The following is a 14156-nucleotide window of genomic DNA, read 5'->3' as shown; positions in this document are numbered from 1 at the left end:
TTATTTATTTTCATTTTCAGTCTGGCACACTGAGGAAGATCATTTAAATATTCCTTTTATTGTTTTTTCTTAAACTGCATAGCTTGCCCAAAAGTTGATCATATTGACTGTACTTAGCTGTGTGGGGAGGCCAGATACACTGCAGGTAATAAAATCACCTACAGCATACACAAGTCTATCTGCGACAATGTTCACAGTACCAATACAGACTACTTATGACAGCTTCTCAAGATTCCCTACGCATGGGTCTACCACATTAGGTCACAATAACTCCACTCTTTTAACTGTACTGGTATATCCATCTAGACCAAGACAGTGGTTGACATTTAGTGATGTCTTTGCAAAGAGTTTGAAGTTTCTGTGACAGTTGCACAAAATTATCATTAATTTTGAAATGATGGTTTTCTTTAGTCTAATGACCTTAATTTTTGCAGTGCAAGTGTTTGCCAAACTTAATCGCATAAAGTAAATAGCACTTCGTAAAATGCTTCCTGGAAGTAAACAGAGGCTTTTTAAAAGTCCTTCCTCACAGCATGTCCCCAGCCAATAAGAACCGTTCTGGCTGTGAATAAAGAAGTTTAAAACATAGCAACTTCATGGACTGCAACACCTAAGTAAAATACGCCACCAGATATTTTGGCTGAGGTTACTTACCATCTTTGACTACCACCAACTTGACCTAAGAAAATTCTGCCGAAACTGATGTTTTGTCCTTTAGTTATGACAGTGTGTCATTACTTGAAACCGAAACTTGAATGTCATTACTTGAAACCGAACTTGAAAAGTGATAAGAGAAACGATTAAGTGGAATACTCACAATGGTAACTTCATATTCTTGCAGCATAAATTGCCATTAAATGTACCTATACAATGATTCTAGCAAGGCCATGGTTTGTATGTTTGTACTTACACCTCTCCACTTACAAGGCTTGCATGATGTTTCCGTACTGAGGAAAAAAGTGGTTTCTTAAACTTTAAAAACACTACTTGATAAAAAAAACCTATTAAGATACTGTTTTGGGCATTTTATATACAAACTAAATTATAACTTTTTGACCTCAAAGACTTGCTTATAACTCCGGCATGAAGGGAATCCCGATGGAAATCTAAGGCCTACTTAGACATTTAATGCTTCCGTTCTAGTCCTGCCACCAATAAAACTGAATAACTCATGCATGTACTGAAATGAAATCTGGGGTGTTATTCCATTACTACTCTAAATTATAGTGTCTTTTCATTGTTGTGTTTATCCATAATAAAAAATGCTGTCAAACATTTCACTTCCTGTTATTGTATATCCAATCATGAAGATAAACGAGACTGATGCTACTTTAAAGGCTTTAGTACAAGTACCTCAAAGCACCCATAGTGGTTGACATGGGCAATTTTTTTTTTTCACCATTATCAACATTTTTATTTTATCAATATAATTTTCCCGGGACTTAGGTAAGTCATCTTTGTGTATGGTATTATACGGTTTGTTTGTTTGTTTGTATGGTGCTTTTACATTGCATGGAACCAGTGGTTATTCAGCAACGGGACCAACGGCTTTATGTGACTTCCGAACCACGTCGAGAGTGAACTTCTATCACCAGAAATACACATCTCTCACTGCTCAATGGAATGGCCGAGAATTGAACCCGTGACCAGCAAGGTGGGATGTTAATACACACCAACCACGCTGCTGAGTAGTATTATATGCACCATTACCAGTATAATGAACTTTAATAACACAATCAGTGTTTTATTATGCTTGTACGTACTAGTAGTTAAATGCCAATGGGAAGGATTGATATTTATATATCATGTTCATAATTCTTATACAATTGTAGTACAATAAAATGTACATGTAGTTGACATGTCTCAGGTGGTGTTGGAAATTGCAGAGCATCTAAAAATGTGTTCACAAAATATTAAAGCATATTGTACGACTGTACTTTTACGATACTTGAAGAAAATGGATTCAAATGTGAGAGGAGAGAAGTTGGACTTTTCCTATGAACCTACCCCACAAAAATTTAATTCAAGAAACTAAACTTAAGCTGCTATTCTCTGCAATCAAGGAAAAAAGTTCTGCTGCATTTCACATACAATATACAGAGGATATTACTAATGCATATTTACACTATGATGCTAACTGTTGGATATAAATAACCGTCAATTTCTAATTGCACATCACCTTCAGCTGCCTAAAACCACCAAGAAATTTTTACTATCCCCAATGACAATCATTCTCCACCATACCACTAATAGCACCTAAAAACACTGGACAAATATTTTTCTTATCACACAATCTGACAAAGTATGTTTGATTGTACTGCAAGTGTTATATTTGCAAGGAAATATAAAGAGCACAAATACACACCTCATTTGATGCCATTTCCAATTATGACAAAATGTAGTATGTACTAGTATGTAAAGTTTGTCAACAGGATTTCTAAGAACAAATAACATTTAAAGTTCCAATTCTCTAAAAAACCACATAATTCACAAAAACTTACAAGTGCAGACTAAATATAACTTTTGTGATTTATAACAAAAAATTGTATCATTACTGTATCATTATTGCTATTAAACTGAACATCACTATTATTATTACCCTTTTTTTGTCTACATATACGTACTGGAAATCACTTCATTATCTTTCGATATAAGCAATCCGCCGAGTAACTTTTTTCAAAGGCAAAATCAAAGATTTTGTTTACAAGGATGAAAATCAAAGGAAGACATTAAAGTTGGCCAGCTAGGTGGAGAAAAATGTGAGGAAAGGTATACAAAAACAGAAGGGCAACAAAACAAAATTCCTTTTGTACCACAACGGCAAACAATGTGGTTAGTTTACACCTTCCCTAGGACGTTGCAAATTAACCACTAGGATTTTAAATTGCATTCTGACAGTAACCCCACTTTCATCCAATTAAAGAACATATTACTCTGTTATATAGATTTAAAAGATATTTTTTAACTTCAAAACAAGCATTATTAAACAAGCACAACCTTCCTAGTCTGCATTTGGCTTTTTTACACTAACTGTAGGGACTTTTAATGAAACGTTTCACAGACGAGCAAAACGCAAGCACATACTTTCCATAAATGGGAATAAAATGCTGCCTACAGATCTGCAGTAGTAGTAACTGCAAGGAGTTGATGGCCTTAAAGGTACTTAAGGATTTTGGCATTTTGCTTCTTCAGGCTCTATATCCAGTTTTACTTAACCAAACTGAAAGTCAATCTTGGATTGGGGAAGAAATTTCTAGATTCACAGCCGCCATAATAAATTTCCCTTATCTGATTCGTCATTGACAACACACAATATTGCACTAATAAACAAAATAAACAAAAGATCAGGCCCCAATCTTGGTTTTAATCTCTGTAGCATGAACTGTACTTATCTACAGCTGGACAAACCATGTTTTGGTAGGCACTTCAACTGTCCATCAATGACACCAGTTTTCAATGCTCAGCACAGGTATTGTACTCATCTTGGTCTTATACCTTTGGCTATGGTGCCACATCTGTAGTACTGCTTTCTAAGGCGCTCAGTTTGAATTTTCTAGCTTATGATAAGCTGGTATACTCATGCACATCTTTTTTTTGTAAAACAATTTTTTACAGTTTACACTATTTTTACTATATTTATATAAATCTGAAGAGGCCTAATAAAAATAAAAAGTTACTTACTGGTCCATCCCCCAAGAACAATTACATCTTGTCAAATTTTACCATTACCCAAATAACATTCGGTATATAAGAGAACAAAATCCTCCTCTCTCCTTTTGTAATTATGCATAAAAATTAATTTTTCTTTTTAGCATCAATACACCAATTTCCAAAGCATAGTCCCAAACCTCTCCACAAACATTCATGTGCATATGAATAAGTACTCTCTCTTTCCTTTCCTGTTAATGATTGCACTAAGAATAACACATACGTATAAAATTTCTAGAATATACCGTGGCAATGTACTTCTTAGAAAGATAACAATAATCAACCGTTTCCCATGGAATTTTGTCAGTAAGTTTAAAAGCCAGAGAACTTGTTTGGAACGCCTATCCCAATTAAATTTCTGCCATGATCACACCAAACTACAATGCAAACAATTTTAAGGTTTAAGCCAAAAATCTGCCATTTTCTACACAACATAAATGATAATTAGTAAGAAACACTGCCCTGAAGTCTGGAAAATAAGGGTGCGGGGGGTCAACTTGTAAGCAGCCAGATAAAATGCAATTACAGTAAAAACGACTTCTGTAACATCAGAGAAAAGAATCATGGCCTAAGCAAATACTACTCCAATATCCCATTACAAATTACTTGTATTATGCAACTATGGCAAAAATCTAACAAAACTTTTTATTTCTGGTGCAAGTGCATTCATACTGCACTAAAACAAGTGTCATTATGTTGTGGTTATGAAATTCTTTTGCACATAAACGATTAACATTATTAAAAATAAAAGGATATAAGTCAATGACTGACCAATCCATAAAAATAAACACCTGACTGATAAATTAGACCAAGTACACTAATATTATTTACTGTATTTTTTATTTCATGGGATAACTTTCCTTTCATGTATACATACATAGTACAATGTGCTTAAAGCCACAAATAACAATAAGGTTTCTAGGGAACTTCCTTCTCTTGTCAACAGAGATGGAAGAAATTCTTCTTACGCCTTTCAGTAAAAATTTAGTTCTTACTGCTTTTCAACAGCATATTTTCAGTAGGGTTGTAATTGCATGATATATATATAAATGAAATGTGAAGTATTGAAATCGTATTTTAGTCTCTCTGCATAAACAAAAATTCATATTCTTTTTCAAAGAGCTAGAGCACAGCACTTCAAACTGTAAGCAATGAATACTGTACAAATGTAAATGTTTTTCAAGCTTGACCTTGCAAATTTTCTTTCCAATTTGTATGATCATACTACAATTTCAATTGTAAACATCGCATACCTCGCCCTCTGAGTAAGAAAATACTCTTTAAAACGAGTCAATTGTATCAATATGGTATACCATTAGGTAAAATGTATCTAACATGATGACAATTTGTAGTGTGCAAGTTACCAAAGATAAAAAAAAGTCATTAATAATAATCAGGATGGACAGAGATTCTATGTAAAATTTATGGGGTAGGAGTTTATTTTAGATGATATTACCACAATGAAAATGACGACTTAAATTCCTATGATCTTTCACATGGAAATAAATTAAAATTCCTATGTACTACATTAGTGAAAGACAATAATTTACACTTACCTTAAGGGCAAACAAACCAAGAAAACTAAGTTCCTATACAAACTCGAATATTATCAGAAATTATTGCAAAATTCTACCTCAACATTTACCAAGAAAACACTGAATGACATGAAAAATTCAAGTATTCTTTCATTATAGTTCATATACTAAGTCAAAGACCCAGGATTCAAGAGAAATCATACAAATACTGTATTGAATTTACAGTACTGTGAAGGCTTTACATACAAAATTCAAGTTCTATTGACAATGTTACATGGATTTATAAAATCAAATAACAGTGGAAATTATGTAAAAGCCAAAATGTGGGAAGCAGCTTTTCCCTAATCTGTAAAACAAAAAACCTCTGGAGCCAATTGTGCTCAAGTACAATGCATTACATGGCACGTTTATGTGAATAGACGACAATAAAAGAAAATATATACAATACTATAAGTTCTCAATGACATTTTTCATTCGTAGTGTACTGTAATTCCATAAAGAGCTGTGCATTTTCACACCGGCACATATATACATACTTTTGTGTTGCATGCTTTATCAAGTTGCATAATCATTCAAATAATCTTGAGTCTCGGGTGGTATGTAAATAAGTGTAGCCAAGCAATAAATTTCAAACTTTACAACAAAGTCCAGCATTTATATAATAAACAATGTTTTGTTTAAATGCAATTATCTAAATCTAATTCTGATTGCATACCTATTCTAATGGTATTACTATTCTTCAGAAACCATTACAAAAGCAGGCAGTGTTCCCCCGAGATAAGAGAAATAAATTCCCCCACCACCTTTCCTATGACCTTGGCCACAATGTTAAAAGGTCTAAAAGAAAACATGACAGCCACCAGAACTTCACTAATATGACTATATACTGTAAAGGTCATACTCAATTTATCTTGAGAAAAAAAAAAAAAAAAAAAAAAATTTTTTTAAATCTAACCATTAACAGCATATGGATAAAAATTCAATTCAACTGTAATTATGTACTAAACCACACAGTGCTCTATTTAAAGCCTAAACTCTAATAAGGAAATGAATCACTTTGCTTGATACAGTAAGGGAAGCCACATTCTTCTTAATTTAAACTGAAAAGGTCTAAAATTTGAATGTATGAAAGCTGTGCTTCTATCACAAAATCTGAAATATTTCTCCAATATAAATAGCATCTTTCTTTGAGTACCATATTCTTTGAGCAAAAAGTTGGTTTGGTTGTTGGAACTTGTTAACAAGGTGTGTGAGAGTGAGTTAGTCCAAACCACTCATTGGGTGGGGCCCATACCTTTTCCTTTGGCTATGAGGGCAATAAAGCAGGGAACTCTAGGTGGGATAATGGATAGAATACATAGGGTACTTGACATAATAAAGTAAATGCAATTTGGAGGTTGTACTACAAAACCCCACATCTTATGCAGTAGACTCACTCATCAAGGAGAGCATTGCTCCACAATGGTGAGGCTTGTATGTATTTAAACAACTCATCAGTGAGTTTACATGTAGTGCAAGACAGCAACATGTGATAAAAATATGAAATTTTGACTAACCTCTAAAGTCAAGAACTGAGCTTTACACTCATTCACCACTGACTGACTAGGTGCATATAGAAGTGGTAAGTTCAAGACAAGACCATAAATACTTTCAATGGGCCTTAGATAATCTTATTTTTGTTAAAATGAGCTAAACTCCAATGTACTTTTTTTTATTAATAAATAGCTTCTCCTTTATATTTTGTCAAGTTTCAAGGATGCACTCTGCAAAACTTTATATCTAATACACTAAAGTCAGTGTGAAATTCCTAGAGCAGATTTCTGAAACACACACCTCAAACTTCAATATGAGGTAAAGTTAAAATTTATATCAATGAATGTAGCATTAAACTTCAAGTTACTGCAAATAATAAATATGAGTAGTACTAGCTATGTTAAATACCTGTGTGGCATTCTTGTAAGACACTTTTATCATTTGTCTATTTCAATAACTCAAAAAGGCACTAGTCAACTTATCAATAAATACCAACTGAAATATACTGCTCGATATCCAGCATTACTATTCTTGTATTAAAGCCCTACTGAGTAATAAGTTAAGAATGATTCTTATGTAAAAGCCCTACTTAATTTCAACATAGGGTAAACAATCGCATTGAGTCCATCTTACTCGCAAAGACGACCATTTTTCCACTTGATATTTAATTGGTGAAAAACAATACAATTACATCTATAATGCATACCATTCTAAAGATTTAAGTTTCATCAACGTAATGTTACACTATATAAAAGCGCCATACAAATTAAAATAAGCATGTGAGGTCTTCATAAAATGTTTTCAAGGCAGGTTATAAATTGAATAGGGCGTCTGCTCGCATCCAGTCCCTTTCATCTCCAGCATCAAACAACGTCCTTCCCAGCGCTCATTTGAACAATATTAGCATATAAGTATATGTAACCTTTATCTTTTTTCCTTAAAATTGTAGTTGTAATCAGCACAATAAGACATTTTTTTGCCTATATTAGTGAAAGCATGAGACGTCTTATTCCCGGGGTCATGGTTTGAAATGAAATGCATTTTTACCTTGTGATTGGTGGTTTTATCCTTACTGCCATCACAACTGAAACTCTACAGTGCTTATCTGATTGTAATTAAACACATTTTGTTCTTAATTCCCTCCAAATTACACTTAAATTATTTACTTAAGATAAAATATTTACTTAAGAGAGAGTTCAAGCAAAGCCATGGCGGGAACAATTTTTGACTTACTGTACAAGGTGTCTGTAAGTCCCTGTACCATTACAAATATTTATTGCTCAAAAACCATATAGCATAAGAGTAATGCAGTTTTTTGGGGAATGAAGTGCTCTGAATGTAAACTTGAATGTAAAAAATTCTACAAAAACTGCATTACTCTATGTTATATGGTTTCTGAGCAATAAATACTTATAATGGTATCGGGACTTTTTGGGCACCATGTACATCTGGCTGCCAAAGGCAGCTGTTAGCAGAAGACAGATTAGTGAATTGTTTGACAAAAATTTTGTATTTTTTTTATTGCACTTTTCACTGACTTAAGTCTATATTACTATTTTTATTTTTTTTATTTTTAAAAATTGTACCTATGCCTGAAATAAATGTAAACTTTAACATGTGCATGCTAGGAATGGCAAAATGTCATTATTGCCAATTTAGTGGCGCTTCACACACATGCAGATACAGTTACAAACTGGGTTATTCTAAGCCGTCATTCCGCGGTAAAGTAGACTATGGCAGTTGACGTTTTCCGACGTTATTTTACTTACTGAACAAGAATTTAAAGTAATATTTATTCGGACGACTGTAATTAACCCCCAGGGGCCAGTACTAAACACGGCGAAATACATTGGACGCTGCCCCCAATCCCTAGTGGATGTCGTATCCGCGGTTACGTTCCTTGCAGTCCGTGCGGAACCATTCTTTAGAATTGCCCTGCAAGAAACGTAACCGCAAATATGACATCCACTAGGGATTGGGGCGTTCAATGTATTTCGCCGTGTTTAGTACTGGCCCATGGGGTTTAAATACAATCGTCCGAATACATATTACTTTAAATTCTTGTTCAGTAAGTAAAATAACGTAGGAAAACGTCAACTGCCATAGTCTACTACCGCGGAATGACGGCTTAGAATTACCACAAACTGTTTCCATAAATTCTAGTCGTTATAGTAATGCAATAATGATAAAATTGCTCTAATATGTATATATACTACAAAGATATGCTAATTTCACTTATTTCCATAGTTTTGTGTAACTCCTATACACAGTTTGGAGGGTGAACACATACCAATTGGCAAAATTGATAAACAAAATAAGAAATAGCGAACAACAACATTGCAGCTACTGCTCACAGCTAAACCATTGATATTTGAGTCAGGAACCTAGTTACTTTTTCAACAACGAATATTTTCAAATTAACTATGAATACGTACTACATTTATGTAATTCATAACCTTACACTGATGTTTAACTATTTATTTCAAAATTATCTAGCGCATTCTTCTTCTTCCTCCAATAAATTGTGAGTTTCCTTGGACTCGAGTGTGAACATCGTCATTATTTATGATTGTTGTGAAGAAAGTGTCCCAGCATCAATGGGAATAAATGGTGTGCGGATTTAGCACAGGAAATGGAAAGTTTGTTAACACAAGTGACTCCACAAACATTGAGATGGCATCAATCTTCTACACTTAAGGTATTTAAAAAAAAATTTCGAAAGCATCATGAAGGTAAGTTTGCACTGCGCTTGGCTGGACTTTCATTAACTTCTGTTAAATCTTAAATTACGACATTATTTTGCTATTTGGGAGAAAACTCTTACTTTGAGAGGAAAGTAGAGGTCTTGCTTCCACGACCGATGACTCGTGACTGGTGTCCATCTCTTGTGTCAGGACATGTTAAAGTACTTTTTCTAGAAGATGGGTCAACTTGTGAGCAAGATGGCCACAGCTGGTCCACTCAGTTGTTTACCCTAGTAACAGTGAATTTTTTTTGCAAAATAGCCAGGCTAAAATAATAACAGTCATCATTCAAAGGTCTTGTTTTTCATACTTTCCATTTCACATTAGGAGTTATTGCATTTTAATAATAATTCAATTACTTGTGATAACCTGCCTGCATCTTTAACGTATGAGTCAGACATCCATTTCAGTATCATTGTTTAATATTGTTCAGATTACAGATTTTCTTAATTGAGAATGAGCTGCAATAAGATTTTCTAGTGGTCCTCACTAGTTTCAACAAGGAACACATTTCAGCTGATTAACAAGTCAACCAGTGCCTTAAAAAAAAAAATTCAGAGTATCATTTGTGGTACTTCTTTTGATTAGCATGGGCTACAAATAAAGATGCTAACCATCAAGCTGTACTCACCAATAGGTGCAATGAAACTAATCAAAAATAAACCCTATGAGTAACACGTAGGCTAAAAAGTAAAGAGGACCTGCCTGATGGCTAGTAATTGACAACAGTTTGGGCCTTAAATTTTTACACTTGCAAAATACTACTTAACCAACTTGGGATAGAATATTGGCATCAACACTGGCCTTGCCTATCTCAAAAATAGTTAATCTGGCACTACTAACTGGGGCAAACTATGACCATCCTCAAATCCTATAAAACTGAAAGGCTCAGCTACACTTATTTACAACCAAATCAAATTTCTTAGCAATTTTTTTTTTTCAAATATAAGCTAGGCCTATTACCTTAGGGTGGCCGGAGTGGAAAGTGTTTGGTTACTTGATCTCAGCATAGTAATATGGAGGATTAGGCTAGCGAGACAAGGTAACTCTGCATTAAGCCAATATAGCAGGACTGGGACATTCCTCAGTTCTACATGAAAAAAAAAACAGGCCTAAGCGAGGTGACCATCAGCTCAGTGGTCTGGTTAAATGAATTTTGTATATATTGATAATAATCTACATGGAAAATTTGGCTCGTACCCAGGCTAGGGTACAATCGACATGATGGCCGTGGCTACCTCAGCCCGAGGTATGCTAGCTAATGCTTTACGCTGGCATTAATTCAAGATACATTGCTATAACCACCAAATTACTATCCATAATTGTAGGCCTGGGCCAAAGCGAAGTATTTTTTTAGTTAAATGAATGACCACTACGTATAGCCAGTGGCAGAGCGTCAACGAAGCTACCCGGTAGCCATGTCAACTGCAAACAATTGCGCAAATTTTAGCACTATGGTGTACGTACCTGCGTAATTCTCTTTCGAATGGTTACTGGGACGCATCAAGCATTAAACGAAGCAAATCATAAACAGCCATGTGCTAAATCAAAGAAATGGAGGCCATTCTACATGACGTAAACACAAAATAACAACGAAACGTGCTTTGCTTTGCACGAATGTTTTGGTGAGCAATTATGGGGGGAACGCATCTGTGGGCGGTTCGTCGAAACATTTCCAGGGTACGATAATCCTTCATATTTTGAGAACACTCGTTTCACACTGTCCGTAGTTGGGAGATTTGTGTATACAAATTTGATTAGAAATTCTGACATCTTAAGAACACACAGTAGATACATGATAAATAGCACCAGGTGGAAAAATATTTGTCCCCCTAAAATGGGCGACCGGTTGTTGAGCCGCCATGCTGCTGCCCGCCAGCCGAGCCAACGTCGTCACGGGACAATCTTCGCGTTTTATTAAAAGTCTACAATTTTTTCTCTTGGATTAATAGCTTACCCGCACCTCGTCTTCTTAATCTATCTGTAGGTATCGTAGATCTCAGCTAACCTTGGTTCCTAAGGATAAAATTCACTATTTAATGTTAGGGTAGTTCAGTTCTTCCCTAGAACATACGCTCGCTGACAAATCTCTAGTACGAGTCTTCTAAAACGAAACAAATATTTGTCTTATCTAACAATTTGGGGTTTCTTTTTAGATTTATTAAAAAATACTTTGTGAATAAATTTATTTAATAGTCAAAGTTAAATAATGACGAGACTCAACACTAACCATATTTACAAGGTATTTTTGTGCTTGTATTATTGGAATCTAATGTCGCTGTGATGTTTCTCACGATAATAGTACTGATATACGTATGTGATTTCCATGCGGGAATAAAAGTAAAAATTTCTTCAAACTTTTGTCTTATTTAAAATAAACTTGGTGAAAGCTTACTGTATCTATACAGAACAAACTAGTTTATAGGTATTACTGTTTCCCCAATACCGAGCTCGTGCCAAGACTGTGCTGTGACGCAATCAAGATAAATTTTAATTGCTAATGCACCTGAATTAGGTTGCATATTTTTTAAACTCTTGATTAATATAATTAAACACATAATAACTGAAACATGAAGATGACACATTATTTCATTATTGGGCAGTAGAATCACTATTCATACGTGAATCTTACACAAGATAATACACCATGGACTTTTTGGGTGTTGTTGCTTATTATTGCTCAGGGGTCTAACCTTGGTAATGCTCACGAAGCATGGGAAATGGCGCGTGATCTAAAATAAAAAAAATCAATTACGAGAGACGTCATTTGCCGCGAAAATTTTTCCAAATCGGCATGACCATGCAAATTTGAGAAGGGCACAACTACGAAAGTATCCTTTTGTTAAGTGCATAAACATCTTTAATAAAGAATATTATGTAAGGTCAGTTGATGTGTATGGTAAGGTACACGGAGTCTATCGAATACTACTAAAGTAAAGGGATCTTATCGGCTCAGTCGGCTCTGTTTTTCTTGTGAATTCCCGCGTATTTGTATCCTGGTGTTAGCGCACGCGCCGAGCATTGAAAATTTGCTCGATTCAAAAGCACCGGTCAGGGGAGGATTTAGAAATCACTTCCGCATCGCAGCGAATGTGAATTTTTCGTTGGCAAAGTACGCGTCCGTCTCATTATATAAGAAAAACTTTCATTATTAACATTCCTCATTTCTGGTGTTCTGTCGTTATATTTTCGTTATTATCCACATTTTCTTTAGTTATTCAGCCAGGAGCCTTCATATTGTCGCTATTCAAAACCCAGAAACTTTATAATGCCCTTATTCCTCGCCACTTAATCCATAATCATATTCCACAGCCTGGCTCTAGAATCTTGAGCTTTTTTCCCCTCCTGGGTTCTATAACAAAGTTCCTTTTTAGATGTGAGTCAATTTCTTTATTTTCTCTCCCATTTTTTATGTCCTATAACTTTTTTGGATCAAGTAAAGATATTTAGAACTACCCGATGTTTTAACGATTTGTTTTTAGTTTTCATTGTTAAATCATTGCTGGTTTTTTTTTTTGTTTCTGAACACATAATTAGATACTAACCTTTAACAAGTTGGTTTCTGTTAACTGTTAGTAAAACAGTTTCCTATTTGAGAAAATAATGGATCGATGAACTTTCGTTTGTTTTAATTCAACATTTTACTTTAGTACAAAATATAGAGCCTCCAAACATGGACCGTTCTCTATATGAACAAATCATTAAGCCATTGGTGGTTGAAGACCCGCTTCCTGCAATAAACTGGATGAAGCAGAAGAATCTGAGGAAAGAACTAAAATGTCGTCTATGTAAAAGTTTAATGAAGTGGACGAAACGGTCTTCAATTCAAGATAAATACGTCTGGAAGTGCCATGTCAAAAACTGCGCCAAATACAAGTACTACGAATCAATTCGTAAGGTTTCGTTGTTTTTCTTTTATTTTCTTTTATCGATCAAAGCTTTCATTGCAAAAGTGGATAGAAGCTATTTTCTACTGGTGTCAGGATTTGAGTGAATTGCAAACCACAGTTTTTGAATGTTTCAAAAAAGACAGTCATTGATATGTTCAGTTTTTTTCGTGAAGTTTGCGAGAAATATTTTGAAAAAAAAGAAAAGAAAAGAAAAGAAAAAAAAAACTATTAGACTTGGTGGGCCAGGAATAACTGCAAATTGATGATTCTTGCTTCAGCCACAAACCAAAACACCACAGGGGACGCGCTCCTCAGAATCCAATTTGGGCATTTGGGAAAGTTGACCCATCTTCGTCACCTGCTTCGAGATAGTCTATTCGCGTAAAGCCGAAACGATATTACCGATAATTAAGAAAGTAGTTTTGCCAGGAACAACCATTCACAGTGATCAGTGGGGAGCATATTGCAACACTCAAAGGGACCTAGGATTCGCTCATCATAGTACTGTAAATCACTCGTTAAATTTCGTTGATAGAGCTACCGGAGTTCTTACTCATAATCGACCGAGAGATATTGGAATAAACACAAAATACGAATAAAACGCATCCTCGGATGCAGAAGGGAATTGCTGAACTCTTACTTAAACGAATTTTTGTGGAAAGAAAGAAACCACAATGACAAATTTTATAGGTTTTGTGAAACAGTAGCAAATCAATATTGTTTTGATTATATTCTTCATTTATATT

The 14156-nt window shown here is 34.7% G+C and overlaps 1 protein-coding gene across 11 annotated transcripts in view; it reads right to left on the bottom strand.

Moving 5' to 3' along the window:
* LOC135203605 (uncharacterized) overlaps positions 1 to 14156 on the bottom strand; it is a 366497-nt gene that overhangs the window by 104426 nt on the left and 247915 nt on the right. For 4 of the 11 annotated variants that reach the window (XM_064233416.1, XM_064233421.1, XM_064233413.1 and 1 more), the window contains exon 1: positions 11478 to 11608. The exons of 1 other annotated variant lie outside the window; for it this stretch is intronic. The gene's annotated coding sequence lies outside the window, so the exon portion shown is untranslated. Of the gene's footprint in view, positions 1 to 10987; positions 11156 to 11477; positions 11615 to 14156 lie in introns of those variants that run through there. 6 more of the 11 variants (XM_064233418.1, XM_064233422.1, XM_064233415.1 and 3 more) reach the window with 3 other exon arrangements.

Source organism: Macrobrachium nipponense, chromosome 36 (assembly GCF_015104395.2).
Source record: "Macrobrachium nipponense isolate FS-2020 chromosome 36, ASM1510439v2, whole genome shotgun sequence".
Classification (NCBI taxonomy): Eukaryota; Metazoa; Arthropoda; class Malacostraca; order Decapoda; family Palaemonidae; genus Macrobrachium; species Macrobrachium nipponense.
This window is presented reverse-complemented; position numbering and strand designations above follow the sequence as displayed.